This window comes from Papio anubis, chromosome 7 (genome assembly GCF_008728515.1).
Source record: "Papio anubis isolate 15944 chromosome 7, Panubis1.0, whole genome shotgun sequence".
Taxonomy (NCBI): Eukaryota; Metazoa; Chordata; class Mammalia; order Primates; family Cercopithecidae; genus Papio; species Papio anubis.
The window spans coordinates 160,888,777-160,911,227 of NC_044982.1; the positions used below are offsets into that span (position 1 = coordinate 160,888,777).

At 37.6% G+C, this 22,451-nt stretch overlaps 2 long non-coding RNA genes across 6 annotated transcripts in view; both read right to left on the minus strand.

The window, feature by feature from the left end:
* Nucleotides 1–22,451, minus strand: part of LOC103885661 — a 113,615-nt gene that overhangs the window by 80,388 nt on the left and 10,776 nt on the right. For all 5 annotated transcript variants that reach the window (XR_004185329.1, XR_004185327.1, XR_004185331.1 and 2 more), the window contains exons 3-7: nt 19,359–19,472; nt 16,948–17,073; nt 16,402–16,528; nt 15,455–15,541; nt 2,016–2,156 (exon numbers count right to left, since the gene is read on the minus strand). This is a non-coding gene — a long non-coding RNA (uncharacterized LOC103885661). The remainder of the gene's footprint in view (nt 1–2,015; nt 2,157–15,454; nt 15,542–16,401; nt 16,529–16,947; nt 17,074–19,358; nt 19,473–22,451) is intronic.
* LOC116275891 lies at nt 20,517–21,908 on the minus strand. The gene is made up of 3 exons (XR_004185334.1): nt 21,440–21,908; nt 20,770–20,796; nt 20,517–20,554 (listed from the first exon to the last, which is right to left on the minus strand). It is a non-coding gene; the product is annotated as an uncharacterized LOC116275891 (long non-coding RNA).

Here is a 22,451-nt window from a genome sequence, read left to right on the forward strand (position 1 = left end):
ATGCTGGGAACTGCTTAGGGCAAACCTGCCTCCCATTCTATTCAAAGTCATCCCTTTGAGGCTTACTTGAGACAAATGCATATCTGATTGCTTCCTCTCCACTATTGTTTATGTAAAAATACAGATTCACGGAGTCAGACTAAATTGTGTATTCAGCAGAAGGCTGATCAAGGACTCAAAATAATGCAACCTTTTTGTCTCTTATGTACTTCTAACCTGGAAGCCCCCACTTCGAGTTGTCCCACCTTCCAGGACCAAACCAATGTACCTTACACATATTGATTGATGTCTCATATCTCCCTAAAATGTATAAAATGTAAAAGCAAGCTGTACTCCTGACCACCTTGGGCACATGTCTCAAGACTTCCTAAGGCTGTCTCATGGGTGTATCCTTAACTTGGTAAAATAAACTTTCTAAATTGACTGAGACCTGTCTCAGACATTTGGGGTTCACATGGTCAAAACCATTCCGCAAGTATCTAGGTTGTTTCAAACTTTCCCATATCTTCCTATCCTCTTCTGAGCTCTGAAAACTTCCAACCTCTGCCTGCTACCCAGTTCAAAAGTTGCTTCTACATTTTCAGTTATCTTCATAGCAGTACCCCACTCTCTCAGTACCGATTTTCTCTATCAGTCCATTTTCACACTGCTGTAAAGAACTACCTGAGACTGGGTAATTTATGAAGTGAAAAGATGTAATTGACTTACATTACTGCATGGCTGGGGAGGCCTTAGGAAACTTACAGTCATGGCCAAAGGCAAAGGGGAAATAAGGCAGGCAGCAGGAGAGAGAGGGGTGGAGTTGTGGGGGAAGTGCCACACTTCAAAACCATCCAATCTCATGAGAACTCATCCACTATCAAAAGAACAGCAAGGGGGAAATCTGCCCCCATGATCCATTCACCTCCCACCAGGCCCCTCCTCCAACACATGAGGATTACACTTTGAGATGAGACTTGCGTGAGGACACAAAGCGAAACCATATCATGGCAGCTCTCTGAAAACAGAAAAATCTAGATAATTTCAGCCCTAATCATAGAAATATAAACAACAATCTCTGAAACTTGTAATGTAAATCCAATTCTTTCTTTCTCTCTCTCTCTCTCTCTCTCTCTCTCTCTCTCTCTCTCTCTCTCTTTCTTTCTTTCCTTCTTTAAGAGATGATGCCTTACTGTATTGTCCAGGCTGGAGTGCACTAGCTATTCACAGGCACAATCTTTGTGTACTACAGCCTCAAACTCCTGGTGTCAAGTGATCATTCTACCCACTCTCCCTAGTAGCTGGAACTATAGGTGTGCGCCACCACACTTGCTCAGATACAGTTTCGCAATTCAGAAAGTTGCATCTCTTATTTTTTTTGTCTTTCCCATGGTCATTCTAATAATGTGGATAATTATCCTGCAAGTCATTTTATGATTAGTTACTGCAAATGTAAACGCATTATAGTTTCCATACAATCTTCTGTGCTGTTTACTTGTTACTAGACTCAATTCTACTTTTAGATACTACCTGAGAAAACAGATGGGCTTTGCTGTTCCCGGAAGAATAGAGTGAATAAAATAGAAACTCATATTACTTATATTTAATAATGATACTGCATTTGCATCATAAGTTTCAGGTTCCACAAAAGCTCATTTAAGTTAACAGCAAGTCCTGATCTCAAATATATGAGCATGTCTACACTTCCTATTTATTCTAAAATAATTTCAAATTTATGGAGCAGTGCTAAGCTCTTACATAAAGTTTTATATATCCTTCAATTTCCTATAATATTAATATTATACATAACCATAGAATATCTATGAAAACTCAGAAATTGATAAAGGTACAAAACTATTAACTAAAGTATTGTCTGTCTTCATATTTTACCAGGTTTTCCACTAATGCCATTTTTCTGTTTTTGGATCTAATCAAGGATAACATACTATGTTTACCATCAAGTGTATTATTGTTTATTGCAGCATAGCCAATTACCACATAGCTTAGTGGCTCAAAAGCACACACAAATTACTCACAGTTTCTCTGGGTCAGGAATCTAGATGTAGATGATGACCGAGACTGAGGTCTGACCTGAAGGATCAGCTGGGGAAGGATCCTCTTCCAAGCTCACATGACTGCTCAGCTCAAGAAGACTTCACCACTGAATTATTCCAAACCTTTAAAATATCAATAGCAATTTTTCACTAACTGTTCTCCAAAAAAATACAAACCACAGAGAAGAGATCAGTGTGCAGTGCGTCCTATGAGGCAGTTTCCTCTGAGGTTACAACCAGAAAAAAGACAATCCAAAAAACGAAAACTATAAACTAATATGCTTTATGGATACCTAGGCAATAATCCTCAAGCAAATACTTTCAATGTAAGTCAGAATCATGAAACAGGATTATATACTAATACCAAAGGTATTTATTTACTCAGGATCACAAGTTTGGTACAGCATATAAAAAGAATTAGTGTAATAACTATATTAAAAAAAAACACTATATGACAAAAGCCTCATTATCACATCTAAAGATGCAGAATAAGCACTTGACAAATCCAGATCCAACACCCATTCACAGTAAAAACATTAAGTTTTGCATAGAAGGGAATGTTCTTTATCTAAAAAGGGCATCTATGAAAATCTCACATAACACCAAAAGGTATCAAGTAACTTTTAGTAATTTCCCCAAGATTAGAAACACTAAACAGTTATTGACTCCTGTGAATTTTATTAAACATTATGCTTGAGGATGTAATTGAGAAAATTAGGCTAGGAAAATAAACATAAGTCTTCCAGATTGAAAAGGAAGAAGTCGAACTATCTATTGGCCAGTGACATAATCTAGTGTATGGAAAATCTTAAGGAATCCACTAAAATAAGGTTGAAATAACAACAAAAACAAAAAGTTCAGTAATGCAGTAGTATGCAAGATCAATGGAAAAAACTGCGGTCTTACACAATACAAAGGAATCAAAAAACAAAACTCAGAAAATGATTTCATTTAATATAGCAGCAGAAAGGAAATATATTTGAAAATAAATTTAACATAACAACTGCAAGATATATACACTGAAACTTTAAAAAGATATTGAAGTATTAAAGAAATCCTAAATAAATGATAAAACATTAGATTTTCGTTGATCAGAATGCTATTAAATATTAACCAAGATGCTAATACTTTCCAAATGTATCTGCAGATTCAATATAGTCCCTGCAGAAATTCTAGCTTGCACTTATTTTTTATTTTTTGAAATAATTGGATCACTGATTTTAACATGTACAGGAAAATGCAATTGATCCAGGTCAGCCAAAAGAACATTAAAATTGTTTAAAAAATACAAATGGTATTTGCAAAAGTTCTGCCCTTACAGAGATGGAGGATGATTCTCTACTTCTTAAGTATGTGCTTTTCATAGTGACTTTTTATCAAACAAGTACATCATGAAGAGGGAGAAAAATTATTACTTTTGTAGTAGAGAAAACCAAACTAAACTACTTCATCCAGATAATAAAACTAACGTTAACAGTGATAAAGTGGCTGGGTCACTGTAATCCCAGCACCTTGGGATGCCAAGGTGGGAGAATTTTTTGAAGCCAGGACTTGGAAACCAGGCTGGGAAATAGGGACATTACACCTCTACAAAAAAATAAAAATGTATTAGCCAAAGTGTGGTAGCACGCGCTGTAGTCCCAGCTACTCGGCAGGCTGAGGCAGGAGAATTGCTTGAACCCGGGAGGTGGAGGTTGCAGTGAGCCTAGATTGCACCACTGCACTCCAGCCTGGGTAACAGAGGGAGACTGTGTCAAAAAGAGAAGAGAGGGGAGGAGAGGGGAGGGGAGGGGAGGGAAGGGAAGAAATATTGCATGCCCATAATATATAACAACTTCATGAGAATAAAACTTTCCCTTAGCGGTCTTCCTCCACAAACCCCAGAACAGCCATCTAATCATGAGTGAAACATCAGATGAATCCCAAAGGAGGGATTTCAATTACATTAGAAACAAGACAAATCTGAGAAACTGGCAGGCCCAAAAGGAGCACACACTCCCTAACTGTGCGGCGTCCTGAACACAACCCTGGAACAGAATATGTACATTAAGTGAAAAAAGGACATCTGATTAATTGTGGATGTTGATGAATTATAATGTACAATATTGATTCATTAATTGTGACAAATGTCCCATACTAAGAATTAAATAAAAGGGAAACTGTGTGTTGGGTATAAATAAACTCACTGTATTTATTTCTAACTGTTCTGTAAACGCAAAACAATTCTAAAATAGATATTTTAAAGTACACCATTAAGTTTAGTAAGTAGAAGGTTATCAATATTGTGTCCCATGTACGCATCTCCCATATCTATCCTCTTCTTTTTTTTATCCTGGTGAAGGTCTTAAGTTTTCATTTTTCCATTCACAAATTGTTCAAGTTTTTTTCTCTAAATTTGCATTTGCAAATAATATCTTGTTCAGTGTTTCTTGTCTTCACAAGTAGATGATAATGTGTTTCTGTCTCTCTATACTGCTCATTAAAATTATGAGAAAACTTCAGAGAAATCCAGACTGACACATTGTACAAAATATGTGACCTGTTCTCACGAAGGTCAAGGTCAGCAAAATAAGTGAAGACTGAGCGCCTGCTACAGATTGGGCAGGACCTAACGTTGGAGGCAGGCTCTAAGATGGTGCACAGTGATCCTCATGACTTGGTGTATACAACCCGGTATTCTAATCCTTTCCTTGGGAATTTAGGGAGAACCTGAGACTTGCTTTGAGTCAAAAGAATACTACAATGTGATGGATGTCACTTGGATGATCATCTTACACAAGACTGTGATTTCTGTCTTGCTGCAAAACCTCTCCCTTGGTGGCTTTGATGGCATATTCTGCCACGAGGGAGAAGCCAGCATGGGAAGGAACTGAATGCAGCCTCAGTCCAACAGGCAGCAAGGAATTGATGCCCTTGGTTCAGTAGCTTTCCCTGGTGGTTGCGATTTACAGTGAGCACTAATCTGAGCCCCTTTCATTTAGGAGTGTATCACTTCAGAAGTAGAGTGACAACCTTGTATTAACAGAATAGTCCTAATTATTTCCTCCTTTTCTTGTATTTCTTTCTTTTGTCCCTTGTATCTTTATCTTTCATTTCACTTACATGTAAAAAGACTTGTGCATATATGTATGTATATGTATATACATATGTGTATGTATACCTTATACTTATGCATATATAATCATATACATATGTTATTTTTATTTTAAACAAGCTGTTATGGCTGGGCGCGGTGGCTCATGCATGTAATCAAATCCCAGTACTTTGGGAGGCTGAGGCGGGTGGATCACAAGGTCAAGAGATCGAGACCATCCTGGCTAACATGGTGAAACCCCATCTCTACTAAAAATACAAAAAATTAGCTGGGTGTGGTGGTGGGCGCCTGTAGTCTCAGCCACTCGGGAGGCTGAAGCAGGAGAATGGCGTGAACCCAGGAGGCAGAGGTTGCAGTGAACTGAGATTGCACCACTGCACTCCAGCTTGGGCGACAGAGTGTGACTTTGTCCCAAAACAGAACAAAACAAACAAACAAACAAACAAACAAACAAAAAAAAGTGTTATATGTAAGATCAATTAAAAATATACAAAATAAAAGTTTTTATTACCTTGGGTAACCAATAAAATAGTGTAAAATAAATATGTCCTACATGCTAGGAAAGAAAAGAAGATAAAATCATATGAAATGCTGAATGAAAACCACCCAAGGAAGAAAATGAGTGGATGAGAAAAATAGAAACAAAGGCAGTGCAAGAACTAGAAGACAGTAACAAATACAGTGGATATGATTCCAACTATATCAATAATCACTTTGAATGTCAGGGTTCTTAAGGTACCAGTTATAAAACACAGAGTAGATGTAAAAACAGGGCCCAACTACATAAGAAAGCCAATTTAAATATAAAGACACACATGGATTAACAATGAAGAGATAAACATAACATACTCCACTAATCAAAGAAAATAAGTGTACAGATATTAATTTCCAACAGAGCAGACTTTAAAGCAAATAAAATGATGAAGAATAAAGACAGGCATAAGTTAAGGATAAAAGGGGTGATTCTCTAAGAAAATATAACTCTCCTCAATAGGTATAAGCCTAAAAATGGTTAATTAGGTGATGGTTAATTAGTGTTAAATTAGGTGATGGGGGAATGTGAAGAAGAAAGAGATGAGTCCACTATTATTGTTGGAGACATCAACCCTCTCTATCAAGAATCAACACATCCAGCAGGTAAAATACAAGCAAGGGCATATTATCACTCAACTATACAATCAGTCAACCCAATATAACTTATATCTTTAAACTACTAACTCCAACGATGTGAATAATATACATACTTCCTTAGCCCATAAGGATCCCTCTGCAAGACTGGCAAGACTGTCCATATTATAGGACTTAGAACACCACTTATTAAATTTAAAAGAATAGGAATCACACAACGATTGCTCTCAGACCAAGAGAAAATTAATCTAGAAGTAAGTAACAGAAAGGTAACTGAAATATCCCCAAATACATGGAGATTAAACAACACACTTCGATACACAACATGGCCCAAAGAAGGTATCTCAAGATTTATTAAAAATATTTTGACCCAAATAGCAATGAAAAAAACTTAACAAAATTAATAGATGTAACAGAAGGAGAGTTTAAAGGAGATTCTATTGAAGACGTATGTTTGAAAGAAAGACTAAATTTCATCATCTAAGTTTCCTGCATAGGAAAGGAGAACGAGAGAAAATCAAATGGAAAATCAGCAGCAAAAAAGGCATACTATTGCAAGGTAAGTAAAAACAAAGTAAAAGATGAAGCAACAATATTTTTTAAAAGAATACTGATAGCTTAATAGTTTCCAGAACATACAAGTATCCAAAATTAATAAAAACACAATAACCCTGACACAATGCTTGCTTGCAGACGTGACTCTCCCTTAAAATGAGCAGATGCTTTGAAACGTGATGAAATAAAGGCATACTAAGTGAAGTAATTTTATTTACTAAGTTTTAAATATATAAATGTAAACAATTCACCACTAAATATTCAGGTTGATAACAATTGCTATAAACATAAAAGGGGGCTGGGCACAGTGACTCACGCCTGTAATCCCAGCACTTACTTTGGGAGGCCGAGCGGGCAGATCACCTGAGGTCAAGAGTTTGAGACCAACCTGGCCAACATGGTGAAACCCCATCTCTACTAAAAACACAAAAATTAGCTGGGCATGGTGGCAGGTGCCTGTAATTCCAGCTACTCAGGAGGCTGAGGTGGGAGAATCCTTTTAACCCGGAAGGTGGAGGTTGCAGTGAGCTGAGATTGTACCATTGCACTCCTGCCTGGGCAACGAGAGAAACTTCCATCTCAAAAAAAAAAAAAAAAAAAAAAAAAATACACACACAGACACACATTCCCATATATATACATATATGGGAATAAATTCATGTATATTACATGTTACAATCTCAGAGACATGAGGACATCATGAAGTTTGTATGAGAATATCAAAGAACATGTAAGAGAACATGCAGAGACAGGCATGTGAACATGTGTAATGTCCGGGGAAAAAAGTTGCCCCTGGATCATTACCAGTCCCTCCATGGTCTGCCCTTCCTGCTCCTGCCTCCTCACGTATTACTGATCCCAGCATTCCTTCCAGTCCACTGTCCTCTTCTCTTGCCCTGGCCTGTGCCACAAAGACACATTTTCCTCTTCCCTTTCCCTCCCCAGTCTGGTGAATTCATTGCACCTCACTCTCCAGCATCTCCTCCAATGATCCTCCTCCTGGAAGCCCCCATTGTCCATCTCATCCCAGGTCTGATGCTTGTCCTCTGAGGTCCCAAGCGCAACTCTTCCACTTGCAGTTTAGTTTCTGTTAAGTTTTCTGAATCCCCACTAGGTTTAAATATTGGAAATTTTGGAAACATTATCTATGTCATTCCCCTGTGAGCCCCATACATGTAGTGGACAATGAATAACACAGAAGATTCTCCTTCATATTGAATTTCACCAATGGATTTAACGCCTCTCAAACACCTCTCAACTATAATCTTGTCTACTTCCCTAGAAACTCTATCTCTCAATTTGAAGTAGGTTTGAACATGAAGACGACCACATTTCTTTTGCTCTCTTCTGTTCTCATGACAGGATGTGAGTCCTGAGTCCTCCCCCACCACCAAGCTGCTTCTCCAGCCTCCCCATCCTCAATCCACTCTAGAGACCCTCTCAGGGGCCCTGCTCCTCTTGGCTTATCCGTACTTCTTTGGTCCTTCTGGACAGTGTTTCCCTCTTAGTTTAAATAAAATCTTCTTGTTCACCAAGATTTAGCTCTATTTATATGGCTCCTTTGGTGAATACTGCAAAATCTTTATTAGTTACCATATTTCACCAATTTTACTATGTGTTACTATGTGTGTGAGATTTTTTGTTTGTTGCTTTTCATCACTGTCACTGCTAGACTTGCGTGAGCCATGACATGATTCAACTTTTCAGCACATGGATGAATACATCCTGAAATTTTATATCGTCAGCTTCTCATAAGATCACCATCATCAAAATTACCAGAAGGGGTATCAATAAGAAAGGTGCAAATCCCACAATGGTACAGCCTCCTTTTTATGAAAAAGTGTGCCTTTCCCATATCTCTTCAGGTACACAGGGTGTTGTTAAGGTTTCTATAGTTCTGAGTAAAAAGCTAATTCAGAATAACCATAATCAGAATACCAAAATATGTGTGACTTAATTTATAATTTCAATATTACTTTCATTTTTATACGAATAAAACTTATAAATTCAAAATTCTAAAAGGACTTTTTCAGTTAGTATAAACAAGTCTTTTATGCGTATAATAGTTTGATGGAGATATTATTCTTTTAGATCCTTCTACGTCTTTGATTCATTGACATACAGTGAATGTTCCCAATGAGACACTACAGACATTATGTATTCACCAATCTGACCTTCCCTTTAGTGATACAAAGGCCAGCTCGCTTGTCCATTTTTCTCTGTGAGTCTGGTGCACATTGTTCCTTACTCAGCTTCATATGGGCAACGAGATCCATACAGGGTGGTACAGTAATGATGGAGTAACTGCAGGAAGAATGAAACAAAATGTTGTGGTAAAACTTATTGGGATTAGATATGGCTTATCACATGTAAACATGGACACTTTATCTGGAATGATGGACTGCAAGACAGTGCACATCAAATAATGACATCTGAGAGATGCGAAACAATGATATGAGGGTTACTATTGCCTCAGGTTACTGCCTGGGGAGAACTTCCAGGCTATGGTGTGGCACAGACTCTAGAAAACACCCTGAGTGAGAAGATGGAACTGACAGACTGAGGAACAAAGTGGCTGAATTTCACGAAGCCATTCTCCACGTGCAGTGGTAAGAACAGGAGAGAGCGCTCATGCCTACACCCATGCAGGCTGGACTATGGTGCCATCAGTATTCCACTGGGACATGGTTCACAGGAGCACAGGAGTGGTACAGAAACACAGAGCAAAGATACGAAGAGAAGTAATTTGAATGAACTTTACCGTCACCCTTTCATCTAATTCCCTACTGCAAAAAGACAAGGCTTTTCATGACTCAGTGATCTTACAACAAGTCCAAGGATGAAGGGATGGCTATTGCTTAGAAACGAAGCAAATGACGTGTTAAGTAGATTCGATCACCCTATGTGGACACCAACCTGTCTTTCCTATGTTACCTGGTTAGTTGTTGCTGGTAAAATCACTGCACTATAAAACAATTAAAATACAGCTTTCTACTTACAAGAGTAGAGCATGTTCATCACCTAAAGTAGAAGAAACCAATAAATTTTCCCACCTCTATCAGTTTCCCTTAAAAATATCCAGTTTCTTTAACATTAGAAAAATATTTTTCTCTGCTTTTCACTATGTACATGCCACAGGCTATGTAGTATAGGGTTACTCTCTATATGCAGTGAAATTAAGTTAAATTGTAACTGAGTACCCCATTTTTTTTTTTTTTTTTTTTGAGACTGAGTCTGGCTCTGTCGCCCAGGCTGGAGTGCGGTGGCCGGATCTCAGCTCACTGCAAGCTCCGCCTCCCGGGTTCACGCCATTCTCCTGCCTCAGCCTCCCGAGTAGCTGGGACCACAGGCGCCCGCCACTTCGCCCGGCTAGGTTTTTTTTGTATTTTTTAGTAGTGACGGGGTTTCACCGTGTTAGCCAGGATGGTCTCGATCTCCTGACCTCGTGATCCGCCCGTCTCGGCCTCCCAAAGTGCTGGGATTACAGGCTTGAGCCACCGCGCCCGGCCTGTACCCCATTTTTCTAAAAATTATCTTTGTCTTTTTCTTCCCCTCTATGTTCACCTGTTATTTAGCTCTTTAAGAAATGCAAATATAACCTTTTCCTCTCCGTCCTTTCCACCAGGGAGACCACCAGCAAGCATTGCCAGCTTATCTAAGTATGTGTTTGCTTAGAAATTACCAAATGTTGAACCAGAACAGGCATGCTTCAGATTGTTTCAAGACATCTGATTAACTAATCCACAACCCGATTCTGTCTTGAATGATGCTGGCTAGGCTAATATGATTACAGATAAGTCCTCTAGCAAGTCATGTGGACCCTGAACCTCCACATTCCTTCTGCATGCCCTGTATACCAAAATTTCTCCTTACAATCCTGCTTTCTGCCACGAAAACTGAAATGGCTCCTTGAGATATGAATCTAGCCCTTCCCCGTTGCTAAAATCTGGAATAAAGTCACTTTCTTTTTCCCACCCTTCTGCTTATTATTTGATTTTACAAGTGGCCACTGCCGAACCTACATTCTGTAGCAAAATGGTACCAGACTATAATATAACAGATGAGGGGCACTTCTTTTTTTTTTTTTTAAACCAGGATCTATAAATGAAATTTTCTGTTTATACTATTAAAGCCTATAGACCTTGACTGCAGCTATACCTAGCAGAACAAGTGCCCATCTATTAATATAGAACAAAAGTCCCCATACAATATCAGTGCTTTTGCTCTGTTGATTGCTCATGTCTCACACATCTTGAACAAACGTCTCCAATCTTTGCCTAAGTTTTGACTAAGACAACAAAAGTAAAATCTAAAAAAATGCACAAGTATGAAAACCTTTTGAGACTATTAAGTTGGATGAAAATGATAATAAATAAAAGATTGAAATTCCTTTTTTATAAGCTAATGGCACAAAAATATTTTCTGATTACAGCACATGATGTACACGTTTTCTAACTGGTATTTTTTATATCACTGAGAACTAAAAACGAGTTTAATAATCACTCATCAGAAATAAGAAAATAATTCATATCTAATAGAATGGGTGATCCGTGCAGAGAACTGTCACGTACACGTACATGGAGGTGAGGTGGAAGGAATTATGGAGTCCAGTCAATGTCTAAATCTTTTGTACAAGGAGAAAATGAAACAGCATCATGAAGTTCACACCTGCATAGTTAAGAAGAGGTTGCTCTTTGTGTTCAGATGTGAAGTCTAACTTTACTGCCACACAAATCAATACCTTGTTAACCTTTCACATGTACAGCAAACTAAGCCATAGAATAGAAAGTTTGACAGATCTTTTTAAGCATAAGATCTTTTTAATGTGGGACAATTTTGCCTTGTGGCTTACAGAATAGTTTCTGTCCTTCTTTTTAACCAGAGCTATTTAAGAGGAAATTTCTGGAAAATCATAAAGCAGAGAATGTGTAACGTCTGTCGTTGCTAATAAAAGTGATATTAACATTCAATTTATGAAAGGGAAACAGTAGTAAAGATGAAAATAGTTGATATGGTTCATTGAAAAATAATTATAAATGCATTTTTAAAACAGAATAATAAAGGCCTTAAATACACAATACAAAAATAAATATTTGGTTTTAGATGATGTTTATATGGCCAAAAAAAAAAAAAAACCAGAATATTTATACACAAGCATTTAAGACATTTGCACAACAAATTAAATCAAAACAAAGGAGAAATAGCACAATATAAAATCTAAAGTCTTAAGGTGTCATTGGTAAGCAAGCAGAATCATTTTTGAACATGAACTCAGCCTTTTTAAAAAGACTTGAATTCCCTACCTCACCCCACAGCCAAGGCTGGGAGCTGCCATCCTTGTGCGTGCAGAGCCCCCAGAGAGGCCCTGAGCTCAGAGGCTCCCCTGTGAACCTGCCTTTGTTGGGCGTGGTCTGGAGGGGGACCCTGTTCACAGGATCATCTACAGCAGGGCAGGAGGCAGTCAGGGCTGCCTCTCCCGGTTTTCAACACCACTGGCTGTTGTCAAAGATATTAGATACATAAAGTGGGTAGTGGTGTTGGGAGATTGCCTAAGATCACAAGGACATTAGAGATTTAAGAGTCAATAGCAATGTTCTAAAGTTGTATATCCACAGCCTTATTCAAGGTACAGCTGAAGGTATTGGTGTAGGTGCAAGGCATGCAGGTCTGAACATTTTTCACCTCATTATAGAGCAGCTCAGTGGTTAAAACAACAGGCCCTGGGCCAGGCACAATGGATCACGCTTGCAATCCCTATGCTTTGGGAGACTAAGGAGGGTGGATTGCTTGAGGCCAGGAGTTCTAGATCAGCCTGGGCAACAAAGAGAGACCTTCTCTCTACCAAAAATATTTAAAAAATAGCCGTGCAAGGTGGCTTGCACCTGTAGTCCCAGCTACTCAGGAGGTTGAGCGGGGAGGATCTCTTGCGTTCAGCAGCTCAGACAGAGAATGTGTTCTATGTTTGTGCCTCTGTACCCCAGTTGGCGTGACAAACAAAATTATCTCTTAAAAAAGAAAAAAATGAATAATCTCTAGAGAGAAAATTCTTGGGCTAAATAGACTCTCTTAATAATAAGAGTGTGATATTTGCACAGATATATAATAAACAACCAATAACTTAAAAATGAAAACAGACATATGCATATATAAGCATATATTTAAATTGATACATGGGGGAAACACAGATTTGTACTAAAATGTTCCAGGGTCTTGAATATCCACAGGGAGAAATTAAAGACTGACCTATGACCTGACATTACACACAAAATTATAGTTGGTTCACAGACAAAAATATAAAAATATTTATAGTATACAGAACACAATTCAGGAAAATAACTTCGAGACCACGAGGTAGGCTAAGCTGTCTGAAACTAGACCTGAAAAGCATTTACCATATAAGACAAAACTTAGTCTACGCAGTTGATACGAGCAAAGACTCTGGGGCATATGGAATCAAACTCAAGGTTCCTTCGGGCCTCTCCTGTCGAGAGTTACCTCAGACTTGGAAATGGATCAGAGGAGCGGGAATAGTGCTTACTTCCTGAGATGGCAGGTGGATTGCATGAAATGATAACATATAAAGCATGTAGTATATTACCAAGCCTACACTAACCCTGAAAAATAAATATTCTAATAAATTGTGACATGTATTGATCGCATCAGTTGTAACGTGTCACTATTTCCTGTATCAGAATAAAAGAACAAAACCACTAACAATGAAACTAATACTTTTATCATGTGGAAATACATTTTATAATAATATCATCATTATATTATAATTATTGGGAAAAAAGCTGTTTTCAAGACATATACATGTGGATATTTGTCTTCTGTCACTCCTATGATTACATGGGATGGAACATATGAGGAAAACACACCGACAAAGGTTTTCCTAAATTTTCTCTCATCCAGATGCAACTCTCCTGAATCACTCTTCAATTCATCTTGCTCATAATTTTCCCCATATTATTATCACCTGTGCTAATCTGAAGCTTTGGTGATGCTGCATTTCTTGTGAGATTCCTATGTTGCTCCTGTGAGTTTATATTTTCAACCTTCTGAACCCTCCTATGCAAGATTTGATGTGGATGTTGATGATATCACCCAAAAATGTCGACAGGAGGTCTGCAGACCAAGCTCATATACAGGTAAACAAGGACAATCACATGATGACTGCCTTCTCGTCAATAGTGTTTCAACGCTATCAAATTTAAGATGCATCTGTGTTTGATAGATGTGAAAATGTGCACTCTACGATGAATGGAATACACTGTTTTCTCTGTGACTGCTTGTTTCTCAGAGTTAAATTATGGTGGCTCATTGGCTATATTCTTGTTTGTTATTGAGGAAATATGCTTAAATCTTATCACATAAATTTATAAATGGCATTTATATTCTACCTATTTTTTAGACAAATTAGAGTTATTAGTGGAGTACTAGAATTCTTATGTCATATATGGAAATATAGTTCTATGAACCATGGTTTAAGAAATCCATTGAGGACAAAGATGAAAATTGTAAAGAGTTATCTGAAAAATTCACGGAATGGTAGCTCTCTAAAGACCTAGGAAAAGCTGTATTTTGAAACTTTAAACTATAATCTTAGAAATATGAGCAATGCTTCCTGTAAACTTCATTACAAAGTCCGTTCTTTCAGCTGTAATATTTGTGTATCTTTTTATTCATTCACATTTGTCCTTTTAATCACATGACTGGTGATTGCAGAAATCACTTTATGATTAGTCACTGCAGAAGTGAATGCATAATGGTCTTTATAAGGTATTTTGATCTGTCCCCTTGCTACTCTGGTCAACTCTACTTTGGGTACTTGGATATTGGAATCGGTTTTGGTGTCCCCTCATGAACACACTGAGTGAAGAAAAAACTCATACAGTCATAGTTAAGGGGGTTGACTGAAATTTCACCTAGAGTTTTAGACTCCAGGAAGGTTGAATTAAGTAAACACAAAGTCATGCCATCACATATATGAGACATTCCTTCCTTGAACTCAATCTTCTTATCAGGTTAGAGTGTGGAGACAGAGCGTTGGGTTTACCTCATGATGTGGTCTAAAAATTTGGTTTGCTTACAATAGCATCTTTTGTAGACTTGTGGTGTCCAGGCCAGCCTCTATAAAACTGTTGATTTAGGATACTGGGTGAAATCATATCTTCCATGCAGTTAAAGTTTGTCTGGGGACTCAGTGTTCAGCACTTTGTCATCTGTGCCTGTGACATCATGCTATTCAAGATTTGTGGATGTCAATGAGAGTTCAATATGTAGTTCCATGGCTTTGGAGGCCTTTAGGCATGGTTCCTGAAAACAACTCTGCTGCTATTATGCCTCTTAATAGGAAGCTGTGTGGAGAATTAGTGGGCAGCCAGGACACACGCAGAGTCATCAGCCAGCCTGTTTCTGTCCCCCAGATCACTGCATGGAGGGTTGGAGATACGCTGTACACTGTTTTTATTTTTATTTTTATTTTTTGCCTACTGAGATTTCTCTTCTTGTGCACAACATGTATATATCACTCAGTGGCATTCACCTGCAAAAAAAACCTGTTGTAAAGATTTATTCCCAGGCCTCTGGAAGTAGGGACTGACCTAAACTAACTTATTAGAAATATTTGTTGTACTCTGCTTACCTGCTATTTTGATGGCTTTAGGGTTGGCCAAGAGAAATATAATTCCACCATGTGAGTATCAACAGAGTGCATGGTCCTGAACAATTCCTGATGGAGAATGGAGAATGAAGAGAACTAAATTAGAATAGGTTTTCTGAAAGGTTTGAAGGTAAAGTTATCTTTTGATAACTTGAAGAAGAAATCCCTGTACCAAGAAAACATGATCCTGAATGCAGACATACGATTTATGTTCCCCGTCACTGAAATTTCTTATTCTTCCCTTATATCATCTCAAAGTCATGTCTTCTGAAAAGGTTAGTGGGATCCTGAATATACTCTGCTAAATAGTGTTCTAAAATGAGGCTTTCTTGGATATGTGAAAAACAGGCATCTTTCTTTGAAGAAGTGGATGCTGACACTAATGACTGGGTAGTGGGGAAGGAGAAGGAGAATAAGAGTTCTTGGAGCTTGATGGTACCTTCCTGTAGCAGTGCTGCCTGGGTTTCGAATGCTGCCTAGATAAGAAAAGCTAGTTTGCTATTCTCTCCCTAGATGCCCACTTGTATCTGGAGGCAAAAGTTTTTTGCTTATGTCTTTACTTGCTTACTTTTTTTTAAAAAAAATAATAATCTTAAAAACATATTTATTTTGAAATAACTGCAGATTTACACAAAGGCACATAGGTAAGTACAGACAGTTTGATATACCATTCAGCTAACTAGAATGCTAATATCTATTATAACCATAGCATATTCATGAAAACAGAATTTAACTGTTTTTCAAGACTCTTAAGTGATCTACAAACTTCCTTCATAATTTACCAGGTTTTCTAATAATGATATACTTACCTATTCTAGGATCTAATCCAGAATACCACCTTACAATTACTGTCAGGTATATTACTTACTACTTGGTGCATAACAAATTACTACATACCTTAGTGGCTCAAAACCACACACATTACTCACAGTTTCTCTGGGTCTTCGGTCCAGATGTAGGTGATAGCTCAGGCTGAGGCTCAGCTGGGGAAGGGTCTCCTTCCAAACTCACACGATTGTTCTTAGGATTCACTTCCCTGCCCTCATCAGGAACTCACTGGTGTGTTATTAAAATCACTTAAAATTAATACTAATTTATCAAAAATATTTCAAAACAATACAATAATAATAAATAAGTAGAAAATAGATCACTTACCATTGTATATTATGTATTAGTTTACCCTGATTGAACAACTAGACAGACATTTAAAAAAGGAAAATGAAGACCAATATACCTTACAAATATAGAGACAAAAATCACCAGGGAAATATTATCAAATGAAATCAGCAACATGTAGAAAGTATTATACACCATGGCAAAGGGTATTTACCTCAGGAATGCAAATTTGGTTCAACATATGATACAATTAATGTCATACACTATATTAACAAAGAATAAAAACTATACAATCATCTCAAAGGTTAATATGAAAAGCTAATAACCCTCTCAGGAAAAACCCCAATTCTGTGACTCACCTGTCCTACAAAAATTAGGTGACGGTAAAGGTGTGAAACAAGCACTTGAAAATTCCCAGATTCAGTATTATAAAAACATGCAGCAAATTAGGCAGATAAGAGAACTTTCTTCATTTCAAAGAGCATCTGTGAAAAACTCACAAATCATCATAAGTATCTGAAAGGTTCACTAATTTCTTTGATATTAGAAACAAGTCAAATATTTCCACTGTTGACACTTGTTTGCAACACTGTACTGCAGAATGTAGACAGGGCAATTCATTTAGAAAAATAAATATAAGGCTTCCAGGATGGAAAGGATGTCAAACTCTGACTATTTGTAAACGACATGATCTTATGTATTAAAAGTCCAAAGGACTCTAATCAAATATGTTTAGAATTTAAAGATGAGTTCAAAAAAGTTTACAGTATATAATGTTAATATAAAATATTTTAAATGTCTTGATGCCAGCAATTAACAATCTAAAACAAAACTCAGAAAACCGTTCCAATTGAGATGGCATCAAAAATACTTAGGAATAAGCTTATCAAATTAAGTGCAAAATATGTACACTAAAAACTATAGAATGCATATTGAACAAAACTAAAAGAAAATCTTTGAATGCTCATAGTTTAGAAGGGTTAATATTGTTAGCTAGGCGGTATTTTCCAAATGGATCTATAGAATTAATGTAACTTCTCTCAAAACCTCAGGTGGCATTACCTTCCCCTAAATTTAGAAGGTCATCCTAAAATTATATATAATATAGATCCTGAGCGGCCAAAATACTCTTGAGAAGGACAAAAAGGGTTTCCATAGTAGACATATGCTTCCTGATTTCAAAACTTACTACAAAGTAATAGTAATCAAGATTTGTGGTACTACTATAGGGATATATGTATTGATTAATGGAGTAGAATATAATGCTCAAAAATGAATCCTTACATTTATGGTGAAATGCTTTTATAATGTGGCCAAATAAATTAGGTATGAAGCAAAATTTTATTGTCAAATGTTTCTGGGGCAAGTGCATCTCCACATGCAAGTTAGACTCTTGCTTCACACCAGAAGCATAATAGACTCAAAATGATCATCCATCTAAATGTAAGAGCTAAACAGGCCCCACCCATAAAAAGGAACATAGGAATACATCTTTGTGGTCTCTGGTTAAACAATGTTTTAAGATATGACACTGAAAGCACAAAGGAAAAAAGAAAATATAGAAATATTAAACTTCATCAGAATTAAAACCTTTTGCAATTTAAAGTCCACCAACAAATATAAACAGGCACCCAAAGAATGGCAGAAAATATCTGAAAATTGCAAATTTCATAGGTGATAATGGTCTATTATCCAGAATATGCAATGTCTTACAATTCAAAATTAAAAAGGCAAATATCCCAATCAAAAATGGCAAAATCTTAAATAGCCAATTCTCAAAAGACAGCCATAGTCAGATCCAAAATCACATGAAAATATGCCCAGTGTATTTTGTCATTATGAGGTAGGAGAACGGAAGGACTTGTTTTCTGGTTTCACAACCTTGATGACCAAAACAAGATCTGCTCCAGACAGGATAAAGTGAAAAACTGGCAGAAGCCAGTACATCGCGGCAAATGTGATCCCTGGCAGTCTTCATTTGTCACTCACATAACACACTCCTACCAACCACGTAACTGTTCACAAATTCCATGGCCACAACTCAGAGGTTACTGCCCCTTTCCATGCAGACAACCTAGAAGCCACTGTCCCTTTCCTGTCTCAATTTGCATTGACCTACCCTTCAATTTGCATATAATTAAAAGTGGGTTTGAATGCACATAAATACAGTTGCCAAGAGGCCTATATGTTGCCAACTCTGAACACACTGCTTAAGAGTTAGCCCTGCTCTGCTAGGAGCAGTACCATTCAATAAAATGTTGCAGTCTAACATCACCCACTTGCCCTTAAATTCTTTCCTGGACAAAGTTAATAACCCTCTCAGGATAAGCCCCAGTTCTGTGACTCACCTGTCCTACAAAAATTAGGTGAAGGCAAATCTAAAAACCATGAGGTGTACTTCAAAAATCTAAAAAGCACATTGTGAAAAAATATGTTGGAAAAGGTGAAATACTGTGAAAAGGCAAACTTGTTACCTACTAAATAAGGTTTTTAATTTGCATAATTTAGGTACACTCTTTGTGTTACAAAGTTCCTCAGGATTTGGAAAACATGATTATGTATTCACCATTACAGTATCGAGGAGAGTAATGCCACTGCCCAAAAGACATCTTCGGTAGTTCACTGATTGTACCTTTCTCTCTCCCAAGCCCCTTGTAACCACCGAACTCTTTACTATCACTACACTTTTTCCTTTTCAAGAGAGTCATATAAATGGAATTACACAGTATTTTGACTTTTTCAACTTGTATTTTCTTACATAGCAACATACCTTGTTCAGGAAGTATGATTAAATTAACAATGTCAGCTTGCTTGCAGGGAGAGCGCTAGATTACAGACAAAGGAGAATGAGTGGATCCATTTAGATGGTGCTGGATTAGGTCACCTGGTGTTGGAAACATTAGTAGGAATTATGAAATTACCCAATTAGCCTGGAGCACAATTAAATACACAGACTGGAGCATACAGTAGTGACTGAACAAAAGAAAATGCCAAACAACAACAAAACCAACCAGCCACACAACAACATCAAACTTTCATTACGGAGGCATTTTAAAATGATACAAGAGACAACTTAAAAACCTTCCACTAGCCAACACTGGAGCGGTGTGTGCAATAAAAAAAAAACCGTCCAAGCACCATGGCTCACGCCTGTAATTCCAGCACTTTGGGAGGCCAAGGAGGGCGGATCATCTGAGGTACGCAGTTTGAGACCAGCCTGGCCAACATGGTGAAACCCTGTCTCTACTAAAAATACAAAACTTAGCCAGGTGTAGCGTCTCATGTCTGTAATCCCAGCCGCTCGGGAGGCTGAGGCACGAGAATTGCTTGAACCCAAGGGGCAGAGGTTTCAATGAGCCGAGATCACGCCATTGCACTCCAGCCGGGGCAACAGAGCAAGGCTCTGTCTCAAAAAAACAAAACAAAACAAAACAAAATAGCACATATGCAGTGTAAAATAAATATCCATATTTAGATAATGATATAAACAAATGATGCATATATAAATGAATAAATTAATACACATAAAATAATTGGAAGAGAATAGACACATGCTTATGGTGAAAATTTAAAGAAATTTGTAGACATTCTGCCAATAATGAATGTGTACTCTTGTTGATAGTTTGCACTCTTAGTATGATATGATATGATGAGAATGGCAGTTTTTGACCAGGCACGGTGACTCACGCCTGTAATCCCAGACCAGCCTGGCTACCACACTGAGACCCCATCTCTATAAAAAAAATAAATATCCCTTGAGCCGAGGAGTTTGACCCTGGCCTGGGCAACATGGTGAAACCTTGCCTCTGTCAAAAAAACTAACAAACAACAACAACAACAACAAATTAGCCCAGAATGGTGGCACATACCTGTAGCCTCAGCCACCCTGGAGGCTGAGAAGGGAGGATCCTTAAACCCAGAAGATGGAGGCTGTAGTGAGCCAAGCTCATGACACTGCACTCCAGCCTGGGTGAGAGAGTGAGACACTGTCTCAAAATTAAATAAATAAATAGAAATGACACTTTCCCTCTGTGATCTTCCTCCCCTAAACCCACAAATCCCATCTTATCATGAGAGAAACATCAGACGAATCCCACATTAGTAATATTAATGTCAGCAAAAATAAGGAAACTCTGAGAAACTGTGACAGTCAGAGAATTGTAAGGAGACATGACATGTACCTGTGATGAGGTATCCTGAATGAGATCCTGGAATAGAAACAGGACATTAAGTGAAAACTTAAAAAAAAATGAATAAAGTATGAAGAGGAGTTAATGATAGTGTTATAAAATTGATTGGTTGTGACAAATGTCCTACATTAATGTAAGAATTTAACAAAAATGGAAACTTAGGGGATATATGGAAATTCTATGTACTACATTTACAACTGTTCTGTAAACCTGAAACCATTCTTCAGTTTGTAAGGTTTCTTCATCTTTAAAGTCACTGCTGACCTTATAAAACAACATGAGCAATTTTTTGATGGCCCTTAGTGCATCTCCTTAGCTTAATCATCTTCCTTAATCACTGAAGGTCGCTATGACTGTGAAATTATTTGCTATCCTCTAATTTGTGTTTATTGTATTTATCTATGTTTATATTTCTAATATCTATAACGTTTAGTTTTTCTTGCCTTCAAACGTACATGCACGGGTTTAATGTATTTATGTCCCTAGTTTAATCATGAGAAATCATGAGAAATTCATATTGTGGGAAAACCTACAAAATATCTGACCTGCACTTTTCAAAAAAGTCAAGTTCACAAAAAATAAGTGAAGACTGAGAAATTTGCAGATTGGAGAATACCTGATGTGTCAGGTAGACCCTAAGATGGTGCCCAGTGAACCTTACCTGTAAGAACTACACTGCTTACGTTATTTCAAGTGCTTTGTTGAGTGACCTCCTCTGTGTCTCACTTGACCAACACACCTGAACTTAACATTTTTCCAATTCAGAGTTCTCCTAGAAAGTGGTTGTCTTGATATGAATGTAGTGGTCACAGGTCTGAAAAGTACCATAAGGGCATCTGACAGTATTTTAGAAGTTTACAGTAACCCAACCCAAATGCCCATCAATCAATGAGTGGATAAAGAAACTGTGGTGTATGTGTGTGTGTGTGTGTGTGTGTATAACTACTACTCAACCATAAAAAGGAATGAGTTAATGGCTTTTGCAGCGACCTGAATGAGATTAGAGACTATTATTCTAAGTGAAGTAATTCAGGAATAGAACACCAAATATCATATGGTCTCACTCGTAAGTGGGAGCTAAGCTATGAGGATGCAAAGGCATAAGAATGACACAATGGACTCTGGAGACTCAGGAGAAAAGGGTGGGAAGGGGGTGAAGGATTAAAAAAACTACAAATAGGGTGTAGTGTATACTGCTTGGGTGATGGGTGCACCAAAATCTCACAAATCACCACTAAATAACTTACTCATGTAACCCAAACCACCTGTTCCCCAATAACCTATGGAAATAAAAAAATTACAGTAAGAAGGATGCCTGGTCAAGGACTGGACAATTAGGCATTGAGTCATCTGCCAGGATAAATAAGTATCCCATGAAAGGTGCACTGTAAACCTCCAGGACTAATTTCCTGGAGTCCTGTTGGGCAGCGTTATAATTTGAAGCCATTGTCCGAAGAGAGACCTCAAGAGAATATTAGATGCTACGAAAATACAACACAGATGTAGAGGTAATTTTATAAATCATGGCTCAAAGATCCCATGGAGAAGGAAGATAGAAATGGTAAAGTGTTACTTGAAAGTTTGCAGCAGCGTGCAGCTCTCTGAAGACAGAAATACTGTTATCTTGAGACTGTTTGCCTTAATCTCAGAAATACAAGCAGAGACTATTCTAA